The following is a 14923-nucleotide window of genomic DNA, read 5'->3' on the forward strand; positions in this document are numbered from 1 at the left end:
TGAGTGTGTTACTGTCGATTTCCCCTTTAATGGCTGTTAGTATTTGCCTTATGTATTGAGGTGCTCCTATGTTGGGTGCATAAATATTTACAATTGTTATATCTTCTTCTTGGATCGATCCCTTTATCATTATGTAGTGTCCTTCTTTGTCTCTTCTAATAGTCTTTATTTTAAAGTCTTTTTTTTCTGATATGAGAATTGCTACTCCAGCTTTCCTTTGATTTCCATTTGCATGGAATATCTTTTTCCATCCCCTTACTTTCAGTCTGTATGTGTCTCTAGGTCTGAAGTGGGTCTCTTGTAGACAGCATATATATGGGTCTTGTTTTTGTATCCATTGAGCCAATTTTTTTTTTTTTTTTTTGGTGGGAGCCTTTAGTCCATTTACATTTAAGGTAATTATTGATATGTATGTTCCTATTCCCATTTCCTTAATTGTTTTGGGTTCGTTATTGTAGGTGTTTTCCTTCTGTTGTGTTTCTTGCCTAGAGAATTTCCTTTAGCATTTGTTGTAAAGCTGGTTTGGTGGTGCTGAACTCTCTCAGCTTTTGCTTGTCTGTAAAGGTTTTAGTTTCTCCATCAATTCTGAATGAGATCCTTGTTGGGTAGAGTAATCTTGGTTGCAGGTTTTTCTCCTTCATCACTTTAAATATGTCCTGCCACTCCCTTTTGGCTTGTAGAGTTTCTGCTGAGAGATCAGCTGTTAACCTGATGAGGATTCCCTTGTGTGTTATTTGTTGTTTTTCCCTTGCTGCTTTTAATATGATTTCTTTGTGTTTAATTTTTGACACTTTGATTAATATGTGTCTTGGTGTATTTCTCCTTGGATTTTTTCTGTATGGGACTCTCTGTGCCTCCTGGACTTGATTAACTATTTCCTTTCCCATATTAGGGAATTTTTCAACTATAATCTCTTCAAATATTTTCTCAGTCCCTTTCTTTTTCTCTTCTTCTTCTGAAACCCCTGTAATTCGAATGTTGGTGAATTTAATGTTGTCCCAGAGGTCTCTGAGACTGTCCTCTGTTCTTTTCATTCTTTTTTCTTTATTTTGCTCTGCAGCAGTTATTTCCACTATTTTATCATCCACTTCATTTATCCGTTTTCCTGCCTCAGTTTTTCTGCTATTGATCCCTTCTAGAGTATTTTTCATTTCTTTTATTTTGTTTTTAATCGATGCTTGATTCATCTTTAGTTCTTCTAGTTCCTTGTTAACTGTTTCTTGCATTTTGTCTATTCTATTTCCAAGATTTTGTATCTTGGAAATAGAATCTTGGATCTTCTTTACTATCATTATTCTGAATTATTTTTCAGGTAGACTGCCTATTACCTCTTCATTTCTTAGGTCTTGTGGGTTTTTATCTTGCTCCTTCACCTGCTGTGTGTTTTTCTGTCTTCTCAATTTGCTTATGTTACTGTGTTTGGGGTCTCCTTTTGGCAGGCTGTAGATTCGTAGTTCCCGTTGTTTTTGGTGTCTGTCCCCAGTGGCTTAGGTTTTTTCAGTAGTTTGTGCAGGCTTCCTGGTGGGGGGTGACTAGTGCCTGTGTTCTGATGGTTGAGGCGTGATCTTGTCTTTCTGGTGGACAGGTCCACGTCTGGTGGTGTGTTTTTGGGTGCCTATAGCCTTATTATGTTTTCAGGCAGCGTCTCTGCTAATGGGTGGGGTTGTGTTCCTGTCTTGCTATTTGCTTGGCATAAGGTGACCAGCACTGTAGCTTGCTGGTCGTTGAGTGAATCTGGGTGCTGGTGCTGAGATGGAGATCTCTGGGAGATTTTTGCCATTTGATATTATGTGGAGCTGGGAGGTCTTTTGTGGACCCGTGTCCTGAATTTGTCTCTCCCACTTCAGAGGCACAACACTGACTCCTGGCTGCAGCACCCAGAGCCTTTCATCTACCTGGCTCAGAATAAAAGGGAGAAAAAGTAGAAAGAAAGAATTAGTAGAAGAAAGAAAGAGAGAAAGAATGGAAGAAGGAAAGAAAGGAAGGAAGAAAGAAAGAAAGAAAGAAAGAAAGGAGTGAGGGAGGCAGGGAGGGAAGAAGGAAGGAAAGAATGAAGGAAAGAAAGAAAGAAAGAAAGAAAGGAGGGAGGGAGGACAGAAGGAAATAAAAAGAAAGAGTGAAAGGAAGAAAGAAGGGAGGGAGGGTGGAAGGAAAGAAAGAAAGAAGGAAACACAGGAGGGAGGAATGAAGGGAAGAAAGAAAGAAAGAAAAAGAAAGAAAGAAAGAAAGAAAGAAAGAAAGAAGGAAAGAAAGAAAGAAAGAAAGAAAGTAGGGAGGATGGAAAGAAAGAGAGAAAGAAAGAATGAAGGGGCGGAGGGAGGGAGGGAGGAAGGGAAGGTAGGAAAAAATAAAGAGAGAAGATAAAGTAAAATAGAATAAAGTATAAAATATAGTAGCGTTATTAAAATAAAAAAGTAATTATTGGAAAAAAAAACGGACAGGTAGAACCCTGGGATATATGGTGGAAGCAAAGCTATACAGAGAAAATCTCACACAGTAGCATACACATACACATTCACAAAAAGAGAACAGGGGGGAAAAAATAGAATATATTGCTCTCAAAGTCCACCTCCTCAATTTGGGATAATTCGTTGTAAAAAGAGGAAAAAGGGAAAAAGTCTGAAATCTTGCTCTCAAAATCCACCTCCTTAATTTGGCATAATTCGTTGTAAAGAGAGGAAAAGGGGGAAAAATCTTAAATCTTGTCCTCAAAGTCCACCTCCTCAATTTGGGTTGATTCGCTGTCCATGCATGCACTCCACAGACGCAGGGCACATCAAATGGACCGTGGAGCTTTAATCTGCTGCCTCCAAGGCTGCACAGAGAGATTTCCCTGTCTCTGCTCTCACAACTCCGGGGTCTCAGCCTTGGACCTGGCCCCGCCTCTGCACGTAGGTCGCTGGAGGGCATCCGTTCTTCGCTCAGACAGGATGGGTTTAAAGGAGCCGCTGATTCGGGGGCTCTGGCTCACTCAGGCCGAGGGGAGGGAGGGGCACGCAGTGCGGGGCAAGCCTGCGGTGACAGAGGGTGACGTGATGTTGCACCAGCCCGAGGCGTTCCGTGCACTTTCCCGGGGAAGCCATCCCTGGATCCCGGGACCCCAGCAGTGGCGGGCTGCACAGGCTCCCCAGGAGGAGGGGTGGACAGTGACCTGCTCCCATACACAGGCCTTGTGGTGGCGGCAGCAGCGGCCCGAGCGTCCCACGCCTATCTCCGGGGTCTGCTCCTTTAGCCACGGCTCGCACCCATCTCTGGAGCTTCTTTAAGCAGCGCTCTTAATCCCCTCTCCTTGCGCACCAGGAAACAAAGAGGGAAGAAAAAGTCTCTTTCCTCTTCAGCAGCTCCAGACTTTTTTCCGGACTCCATCCTGGCTAGCTGTGGTGCACTAACCCCTTCAGGCTCTCTTCCTGCCGCCAGCCCCAGTCCTCTCTCTACGCTCTGACTGAAACCCGATACCCGAGCCTCAGCTCCCAGCCCCGCCCGCCCCGGCGGCCGAGCAGACAAGCCTCTCGGGCTGGTGTGTGCCTGAGGGCACCGATCCTCTGTGCCGGAATCTCCCCTCTTTGCCCTCCACACCCCTGTTGCTGTGCTCTCCTCCGCTTCTCTGAAGCTTCCCCCTCCGCCACCCACAGTCTCCGCCCGTGAAGGGGCTTTTAGTGTGTGGAAACCTTTCCTCCTTCACGGCTCCCTCCCACTGGTGCAGGTCCCGTCCCTATCCTTTTGTCTCTGTTTATTCTTTTTTCTTTTGCCCTACCCAGGTATGTGGGGAGTTTCTTGCCTTTTGGGGGGTCTGAGGTTTTCTTTCAGCATTCATCAGGTGTTCTGTAGGAGTTGTTCCACGTGTAGATGAATTTCTGATGTATCTGTGGGGAGGAAGGTGATCTCCGAGTCTTACTCTTCTGCCATCTTCCTCTCCGATTAAATTGAGTATTTAGGATTTCTTAAATATTTAGTGGATTGGACTCATGTTTTAAGAAAAAGCATGATAAAGCCAGTAATAAGTAATTAAAAACAAAGTTGATCAAAATCTTTATTAGGTATCAGTAATATTTTTATTATGGTTGGTGGAAGCAGACATTTTTCTACACCTCTTTGTATTGTTTGACTTTTAAACCATGTAAATATCTATAAATCATAAATTATATTGTCTGGGATTATTTATGAGAATTGGCAGACCCAGACTGAGAGAGACAGTTGAGTGGAGATGAGGGAACTAGTAGCCATGGCCAGTTCTGCACCTCTTTAGATATTCTGGGTTTCACTTTAAAAACATAACAGTCAATATATCTTGGAAGTGAGAATTTATTCATTCACTAATTAATCAAATATTTGAGTGTCTCCTACATTCTAGTCTCTGTTCCAGGTACCAGGAAACCATAATAAACAGGAAAGAGAGCAAGGTCCATACTTTCATGAATCTTTAATCAAATCCTGTTAACCTCAGAGCCTTTTTTTGGTTTAAAAGTAGCAGCCCTGTGCTCGTGGCTCATCTGACTACATGGGGATGGCTGGTGAATACAGACAAAATATCTTAGAAGACCGTCTTCAAAAACCCAAAATGAAGTTCACACTTACACGCTGGTGCTTGACCCTCTTCGTCTTTATGAATAAGAAAATGACTGAAACATTCAGCTACAACTGGAAAAATTGTGGTGAAGAGTGCAGACAGATAAATCAGGGTTTAACAAATGACAACCACTTGGGAAGTGACTTAATCATTCTTGTTGAATTTCATATTTCATTAAATATTCTTATACACAATTTCCTGTTAATTGCTTTAAACAAAACCTCCCTTAAGGAATTATTTCAATTAAGTATAAATGTTCCACACGAATAGTTCTGACAAAGAATCCCCAGGTAGTTCAAATTCTAATATGCATTGACCGAAGGTAAAGAAAAATAACATTTTTTCTATGTTTTAACATGTTTATTACAACAAATACAATTCACATCTGACTAGCTGTTTCCTCTTTCACCCCCACCACAACCATGTTCATTGGGCCATTTCCTTATATTTGAGCAATCAGTGTACTTTCAGCACACATGCTCAGCAGTACTTTTAAGTCCATTCTTACAGGGTGCAAATGGATTTCAATAATTTATACAAACAAGTGGGTTATGCTCAATCACTGCAATTTTATGCTACTGTACACAGGAATGAAAAGGTTATGGAAAAGTGCCATAGCAACAGTGCCTTAAGAAAGGAGAAAAAGAGGAGCCTTAAAAAAATGGATAAAATCAGATCAAGGATCATGGGAAATGGGATATAGTAAACCACAAAAACAACAAAATAGAGAAGTAACAGATAATGATAAGTGATGCCAGGACATTAAAATGGGAGTGATATGATAATCAGCAACTAGGTAGATTCTGTAAATTAAGTAATCACGAAAAGCCCCTCTGAAGAGGTGACACTTATGCTTATATAACACTTACATGAAGGATCAAGCTGTATTTTTAAGTCTCTGAGAGTGTTCCCAATAAAAAAATACCCCTTTGCTACAGTCTGAATGTTTATGTTCTCCCCAGATTCACATGCTGGAATCCTAAAACCCAATATGACGGTGTTAGGAGGTGGCCATTGGGAGGTGATTAGGTCATGATGTGGAGCCCTTATGAGTGGGACTAATGCTTTTATAAAAGAGATACCACAGATCTCCCTACCCCTTTTGCCAGGCAAGATCCAATATGAAATCTGCATCCTGGGAGAGGGCCCTCACTTTACTATCCAGACACCTTAATCTTGGACTTCTAGCTTCCAGAACAGTGAGAAATAAACTTGTGTTAGTTATAGTCCACTAACTTTCTGGTATTCTGTTATAGCAGCCCAAATGGACAAAGAAACCTCTTTTATGCTGGTTTCTGAGCAAATTGAAAAATAAAATAAGATCCAATATGGAAAGAGCACCTTTTACTCATAGAGGCCAGCTTGGAGGAAACAGCTTAGTGTTAGAGTCAAAGTGTGTCAGACTCACAGTCCTAATCTCTGACAGTTTCTTTGGGTAGAAAGGCCTTCCATATACATACAGAGAGAGTTCATGTACAAGTGGGCAGGATCACTGTCCAGGGGAAGAAAGGCAGAATAAAGCAGAGAATGTCCAGATATTCTTCTGAAATTTAACAATCAGAAAAGAGAAAAAGGCTAGAGAGAGACAAAAAAACATCATAGCAGTGGAGATCACTTCACCTGTAAAGAAACAGGAATGAGGAAAAAAGCAGTCCTGCCTGCTTCCAACATTACATGAATATCTCTGAGAAGGGTGTAGTGACACAAACTGGGAAATGACTTTGGGATGTTCTTGAAATGGAAGGAAGGTCACGAGGAGACCATAGTGCACACGGCCAGAATAAAACCAGATAAGGTTGGAAAGTTTGGCAGCAGCAAGATCATGTAAAGCTTTGTAGGCCAGACTTGTGAATTTGGATTTTTATTTTAAGTGAAACTGGGAGTCACAAGAGGTTTTCAAATAGGCGAGTGATATGTTCTGATTTAAATTTTTAAAAGATCTCCCTAGTTGCTATTTCCAGAATATATTGTTGGGCGGGGGGATTGTTAAGACAGGAGACCATTGCAGAAATCTAGTTTAGTGGTGTAGTGGTTTGGAAGAGAGTGATAAGAGTGGAGAGGTAGAAAAGTAGATGGATTCTGGATTAGAGTAAATGTGGGAGATGAGGGAAAACAACGAATTAAGTGTAGCGTTAAATTCTTTTTTGGAATAACTGGATTCCACTTGCTGGGAACACGACTGTGGAGGAATACTTTTGGTTGTGGGGGAGGGAATCATGTCTTCTAAGTTGAGAAGGCTATTAGATGTACAAATCCAGACACCATGAACGTAGTTACACATGTGAGCCAGTAGTCTCTGGGAGAGGCCAGGGCTGGTGACATAAGACTTAGATATCCTCTGCATGTAAATGATATTTAAAGCCATGGGATTGAATAAGGTCATTCCCCAAAGAGTTTATAAATTGATAAGCCTTCCACCTTCGTAATCTCAAAGGAGAGAAACCTGAGAAAGAGCAGCTGGTAAAGTGGTTGGAGAATCAGTTGTGTGGGATTACAGGTATGAAAGAAGGAAACGTTCAAGAAGGAAGCAATTGGGGCTTCCCTGGTGGCACAATGGTTGAGAGTCCGCCTGCTGATGCAGGGGACGCGGGTTCGAGCCCTGGTCTGGGAGGATTCCCACGTGCCGCGGAGTGACTAGCCTGCGCGTCTGGAGCCTGTGCTCCGCAACAGGAGAGGCCGCGATAGTGAGAGACCCACGCACCGTGATGAGGAGTGGCCCCCACTTGCCGCAACTAGAGAAAGCCCTCGCACAGAAACGAAGAGCCAACACAGCCATAAATAAATAAATAAATAGTTTTTTAAAAAAAGAAGGAAGCAATTGGCGCAATTTTACTTTAACCAGAAAATTATGTGTAAGTGAAACAAAATAAGTGAGCAGACACATACACAGACATACACACACACTAGATCACTGGGAATAGGGTGAAGAACAAATATGAGCAGGAGAGGTAGTGTGTGTTTTAAAGATTTGGTATGTGCTTCAACTTCCTACAAATCTACTTGCAAAATTATTTTTTAACTTTGTTGTTGGTACTTAGAATTTGTTTTTATTTTTATCTTTAGTGGTTTAACAAATGATAGTCAAGTGCCCTAGCCTAACTTTAATTGCAGATCTGCATCTTGCATGATAGTTAAATATCCTGGAGAAGGATATGATAAACTTCTACTTTGTACCATCTCAGATATTTGTTCTTATTGGCTGCTATGCATTTTGTTGGTCCTCCATGAATTTTCACTAAATCCTAGATACTATGTATGCAAATTGACGCTATATTATTTACCAAGCCAACATGATTTCACTTAGGACAGTTTTAGTTTGATAAATGAGTCTGTGATTATTCACTGGAAATGCAGTATCTTGGTCAACTCCAGAAATTCCCTTCTGTTTGTTTTTCAGTTTTGCACTTACACTTACTCTTATACTCCTCTATAAATCCAATATTTCAAATCAGATATAGTGATTTATATTTAATAACCCATTCTTATTATTCATATTTATTTTCTCATTCCAAATGAAGTTACAAAACTTTTTATTAGTTGCATACATAACAATATTAATAATAATACATATTCTGAAATTGGCTGTTAGTTTCATTTTCTAATGTTGTGATTCTGATAACTGAAGTATCACAAGTATATTGACAAACTATTCTGTAATACATATAATGCAGAAACTCTCAACCCAGTCTGTGCATCAGAATCACTTGTGGAGTTAAAAAAAAATACAGTAGCTTGGGTTGAGAACCACTGCATTAGGCTATATTGTAGGAGTACCTGCTGAGCTCCCTATATCATAGAAATCTCCTAAAATATCGATTCCAGTCTTCTGCTAAGGAAAGGCATGGGGCAGAAGCATAAAAACTTTGCACTAGCCTTAAAAAGGAAAATAGACATCAGTAACATGACCTCAAATGGGTGAGAGCAAGAGAAAAATGTTGATGGATTAGAACAATATTGTTTTTCTATCCTGTGAGATGTCAAGGTTCAGAAGGATCACTGACCAGATTCGGTGTCAATTTAGAGACATCTACAGATGTGGTGCCATGGCTATCAGAATCTGTACTTTAGATCTGTGTTAGTAGTTCTCGGTCATAAGACCTCTTAGTGTTCTTGTCTCTACTTCATTCTGCAATCAAAAGACATTTTGGGGCTTCCCTGGTGGCGCAGTCATTGAGAGTCCGCCTGCTGTTGCAAGGGACATGGGTTCGTGTCCCGGTCCGGGAAGAACCCACATGCCGCGGAGCGTCTGGGCCCGTGAACCATGGCCGCTGAGCCTGCACATCCGGAGCCTGTGCTCTGCAATGGGAGAGGCCACAACAGTGAGAGGCCTGCGTACCACAAAAAAAAAAAAAAAAAAAAGACATTTTGTTTTTCACTTAAAAAAGAATAACACAATAATGCACATTTATTGTACAAAAAAGATATTATTAATAATAATCTGGCAACCAGAAATAACAACTTTCATATTATTCTCATGTTGAATAGCCTTTCAGACTTTTCTTTATAGGCAGTAGAATATGGTATGAGGCAAGTATATTTTCTGGTTACAAGCACAGACTCTGGAGTCTGATTGACTATCTTCAAATCCTTGCCTTGTCATTTACTAGCTTTGACTTTTGGCAAGTTACTTACTTTCCTTATACTTCTGTATTAATATATGTAAGGTACTCATAGTGCCTTGCAGGTAGCAAGCTCTCTGTAGGTGTTAACTATATTATTGTATATGTAAAAAGTATACGACTAACAAAGATTGGATAAAGCCACTTTTAGCCATTTTAAAAATGATTGCAAAATTCAGTGAATATTTATTCATCTCTAGATTAAGCAGTGATTTATTTAGCACCACCTATGTGCCACACACTGTACATCTAAATTAACTTCTTTAATAGTATTTATTGTATAGATTGCACTGCATTTTATTTAATCAACTACCTAGCAGTAGACATTAGAAATTTTTTCAGTTTTTAAAAATGTTATAAATAAGACCATAGTCCTAGTAGCTAATTATGTACACACCTACATGTTGCCTTTCTGGAAATATCTGGGTCAAAGGATATGCAGGTTTCAAAGGCTTTTGTTATTTACTGACAAATTACCATTCAGGGCGATTGTGCCATTTATGGTTACACCATAATAATTGAGAATTGAAGGCAAAACTCTTGAGCAAATGTAGTTGACTGAGCCATAGGTAGTTTCAGAAGGATAACTTGGGCTTTTCAAAACGAAGACGTGGCATTAGAGAGGTAGGAAGAGCCAATGAAAAGCAGACAACAGATCAAAACACTTTCAAAAAGTATCGTTACTGAATTAATCATTTTGGTAAACTTGCAGCAGCTAGAATACCAGATTATTAAATATAAGGGCCCAGGATTTTTTTTTTTTTTTTTTTTAACCCTCCTTGGTACTGCCTGTTGGGTCTTTTTTTTGGTAAGCATTCATCTACATACTTGAAAATGCCACAAATGAAAAATCCTGTTATTTCTTTCACTTAGAGGTCATGGCGTTATTTGCATCAAGGGGTCAAAACATCTTGTTGTTTTGGGTTGGTGATAGATATTCCCACTATGCCCAAGAGAGTAGCATTTAGAAAAACATAAAGAGGTAAAGCAAAGTTCTTTTCTTGGAAACCAGGCTTATTTTCTAAATCTCCTTACTACAAGAGTGATCTACAAGAGTGATCCTATCTGCCTCTCCCTTTTGTGGTCCTTCTCAATTGATTAACCAAAACCTAGTTTTGTTTTCGTCCCATGGATATATGCAAATATTTTAAACAGCTGTCTTGAAAATCAACCATACTTGATCCTTCTTATCTTATGTTGCCTATTAAAAGACAATGCAGTTAATTCACTGTTTACTCCAAGTTGTAGTTACAACTCCACCTTTAAATTTGGTATTGAAAATAACTTAATATTTAGCATCTATTCGATAGATAAGATTTTGAAAGATATTGTATAAGGCTTTTCTTGCTTGGATTTTTAAAAATTGGAACAAATTACAAATTGGGTATAAAAATAAATTATCCAAATGTTTTAAAAGTCATTTTGAAAAGAAAATTAAGTTTTATATTTTATTCATTGTATCCATCTCATCAGTATTAGGTATACAAAAAAGGAGTTGAGGCTTATTGAATGCCAATAAAACAAAACCCTGTTACATAAGTGAACAGAAGAGTAACTAAATTCCTTTCAGTAGAATAACATAATTATTAAGTTACGAAGTTGTGCATTTAATCTTCTGGATTCTAATTCCAATACCACTATTTCCTTGGACAAGCTATATAACCTCTCTAAACCTTAATGCCATCATCAGTAAAATGGGCACAGTAACAGTACTCATCTCATAGTTCTTTTGTTTGTTGTTGTTGGTGGTGGTGTGATGAAGATGAATTGAGATAATGCATGGAAACATTTAGCACTGTTTGATAGGAAATAGGTATTCAATAAGTGCTAGCTATAGCTATTTCAGTGTAAATCAAGGAAAACATTTAAAAACAGGTTTCCATTAGTATCACGTTTCCTTTCTCCACAGTTGCTGCTGGTACGGAATCCAGAGAGGTGAACAGATTTCCCCTTCCTAGTAATACAACCACAGCAACAGCAGCTGTGACTGAGGAGAAAACAGAACTAACATCTCTCCAAGAGGGGACCCTCTGATTCAACAGACATTATTCATTTTCTGAAGGCTGTGAAGGATATTGATAGACTAAGAACCTTGGCTCATCCTCTGGGGATAGACAAAGTGAAAGATACCCAATAATAATTGTTCTCATTAATCTTGAGATAGGCAAGTCTCTTTGAGCCTTCCAGTGGTCTTCTGAGAATAGGACCACAAACTATATTCTTTTTCAACCTGGCTCTTTGTGTGTATTTCCGGCCACTAAGAGGGAGAAGGGTGAATCAGGCATTGTGTTTGGATTAGCTGGACAAATAGAAAAGCATAACCCATGACAGATAAAATCACAACAAACTGCAAAATATTTCTCAACTCATGGTTCTATAGTAGTGTTAGTTTGAGCATTCAGTATAATGGTCTGCTAAAGCATAGTGAGTTCAGAGGACATCGCGATGGTCTCAGGTGAAGGAAGACTTGTCACTTGAAGTTGGTGGCACACCAGATGGATGGAGCATGGAAATGGAAATTTCCCATCATGTTTATGACAAGGCACCTGGTTCTTGGCTCAGTTAAATGGAACAAGACAGAGTGTAAAGTTCACCTTGCATACCTATAGACCTTTGGAGAATTTTGGTTACTATCTCAGAATTTGCTGTAATATGACACATTTTATACTTTTTTCCTTCTCTTTCAGAAAGTTCAGTCTTTTAATAGTCATGAGTTTCAAATTCTCATATAAGAATGAAATGTTAGCACAGGAAATACAAACATCTTCAAAGATTACTTTTTTTTGAATTTTATTTAATTTCTTTTTTATACAGCAGGTTATTAGTTATCCATTTTATACATATTAGTGTATATAGGTCAATCCCAATCTCCCAATTCATCACACCACCACCATCCCCACCCACCGCTTCCCCCCTTGGTGTCCATACATTTGTTTTCTACATCTGCATCTCAATTTCTGCCCTGCAAACCGGTTCATCTGGACCATTTTTCTAGGTTCCACATAAATGCGTTAATATATGATATTTGTTTTTCTCTTTCTGACTTACTTCACTCTGTATGACAGTCTCTAGATTCATCCACATCTCTACAAATGACCCAATTTCATTCCTTTTTCAGACTGAGTAATATTCCATTGTATATATATAGCACATCTTCTTTATCCATTCATCTATTGATGGGTATTTAGGTTGCTTCCATGACCTGGCTATTGTAAAGAGTGTTGCAATGAACATTGGGGTGCACGTGTCTTTTTGAATTATGGTTTTCTCTGGGTATATGCCCAATAGTGGGATTGCTGGGTCATACGGTAATTCTATTTTTAGTTTTTTAAGGAACCTCCAAACTGTTCTCCATAGTGGCTGTATCAATATACATTCCCACCAATAGTGCAAGAGGGTTCCCTTTTCTCCACACCCTTGCCAGCATTTGTTGTTTCTAGATTTTCTGATGATGCCCATTCTAACTGGTGTGAGATGATACCTCATTGTAGTTTTGATTTGCATTTCTCTAATAAATAGTGATGTTGAGCAGCTTTTCACATTCTTCTTGGCCATCTGTATGTCACGTGCTTCTTGGCCATCTGTATGTCTTCTTTGGAGAAATGTCTATTTATGTCTTCTGCCCATTTTTGGATTGGGTTGTTTGTTTTTTAATATGGAGCTGCATGAGCTGTTTATATATTTTGCAGATTAATCCTTTGTCCATTGATTCGTTTGCAAATATTTTCTCCCATTCTGAGCATTGTCTTTTCATCTTGTTTATGGTTTCCTTTGCTGTGCAAAAGCTTTTAAGTTTAATTAAGTCCCATTTGTTTACTTTTGTTTTTATGTCCATTACTCTAGGAGGTGGATCAAAAAATATCTTGCTGGGATTTATGTCGAAGAGTGTTCTTCCTATGTTTTCCTCTAAGAGTTTTATAGTGTCTGGTCTTACATTTAGGTCTCAAAACCATTTTGAGTTTATTTTTGTGTTTGGTGTTAGGGAGTGTTCTAATTTCATTCTTTTACATGTAGCTGTCCAGTTTTCCCAGCACCACTTATTGAAGAGATTGTCTTTTCTCCATTGTATATCCTTGCCTCCTTTGTCATAGATTAGTTGACCATAGGTGTGTGGGTTTATCTCTGGGCTTTCTATCCAGTTGCATAGACCTATATTTCTGTTTTTGTGCCAGTACCATATTGTGTTGATTACTGTAGCTTTGTAGTATAGTCTGAAGTCAGGGAGTCTGACTCCTCCAGCTCCGCTTTTTTCCCTCAAGACTGCTTTAGCTATTCAGGGTCTTTTGTGTCTCCATATATATTTTAAGAATTTTTGTTCTAGTTCTGTAAAACTGCCATTGGTAATTTGATAGGGATTGCATTGAATCTGTAGATTGCTTTGGGTAGTATAGTCATTTTCACAATATAGATTGTTCCAGTCCAAAAACATGGTATATCTCTCCATCTGTTTGTATTATGTTTAATTTCTTTCATCATTGTCATACTTTTCTGCATACAGGTCTTTTGTCTCCCTGAGTAGGTTTATTCTTAGATATATATATATATTTTTGTTACAGTGGTAAATGGAAGTGTTTCCTTAATTTCTTTTTCAGATTTTTCATCATTAGCATATAGGAATGCCAGAGATTTCCGTGCATTAATTTTGTATCCTGCAACTTTACCAAATTGATTGATTAGCTCTAGTAGTTTTCTGGTGGCATCTCTAGTATTCTCTATGTATAGTATCATGTCATCTACAAACAGTGACAGTTTTATTTCTTCTTTTCCAATTTGTATTCCTTTTATTTCTTTTTTTCTCTGATTGTCATGACTAGGACTTCCAAAACTATGTTGAATAATAGTGGTGAGAGTGGACATCATTGTCTTGTTCCTGATCTTAGAGAAAATGCTTTCAGCTTTTCAACATTGAGAATGATGTTTGCTGTGGGTTTGTTGTATATGGCCTTTATTATGTTGAGGTAGTTTCCCTCTATGCCCACTTTCTGGACAGTTTTTATCATAAATGGGTGTTGAATTTTGTCAGAAGGGTTTTCTGCATCTATTGAGATGATCATATGGTTTTTCTTCTGCAATTTGTTAATATGGTGTATCACATTGATTGATTTGCATATATTGAAGAATCCTTGCATCCCTGGGATAAATCCCACTTGATCATAGTGTATGATCCTTTTAATATGTTCTTTGATTCTGTTTGTTAGTATTTTGTTGAGGATTTTTACATCTATATTCATCAGTGATATTGGTCTGTAATTTTCTTTTTTTGTAGTATCTTTGTCTGGTTTTGGTATCACAGTGATGGTGGCCTCATAGAATGAGTTTGGGAGTGTTCCTTCCTGTGCAGTTTTTTGAAAGAGTTTGAGAAGGATGGGTGTTAAATCTTCCCTAAATGTTTGATAGAATTCACCTGTGAATCCATCTGGTCCTGGACTTTTGTTTGTTGGAAGATATTTAATCACAGTTTCAATTTCATTACTTGTGAGTAGTCTGTTCATATTTTCTATTTCTTCCTGGTTCAGTCTTGGAAGGTTATACCTTTCTACGAATTTGTCCATTTCTTCCAGGTTGTCCATTTTATTGGCATAGTGTTGCTTCTAATACTCTCTTAGGATGCTTTGTATTTCTGTGGTGTCTGTTGTAACTTCTCATTTTTCATTTCTAATTTTATTGATTTAAGTCCTCTCCCTCTTTTTCTTGATGAGTCTGGCTAATGGTTTATCAATTTTGTTTATCTTCTCAA

The 14923-nt window shown here is 38.6% G+C and overlaps 1 protein-coding gene across 5 annotated transcripts in view; it reads left to right on the forward strand.

Moving 5' to 3' along the window:
• The window catches only part of NAALADL2 (N-acetylated alpha-linked acidic dipeptidase like 2), a 1532395-nt gene that overhangs the window by 171307 nt on the left and 1346165 nt on the right, over window positions 1-14923 (forward strand). The gene's annotated exons all lie outside the window — the stretch shown is intronic.

The sequence above is a fragment of the Mesoplodon bidens genome (assembly GCF_964165515.1).
Source record: "Mesoplodon bidens genome assembly, chromosome: 5".
Lineage (NCBI taxonomy): Eukaryota > Metazoa > Chordata > Mammalia > Artiodactyla > Ziphiidae > Mesoplodon > Mesoplodon bidens.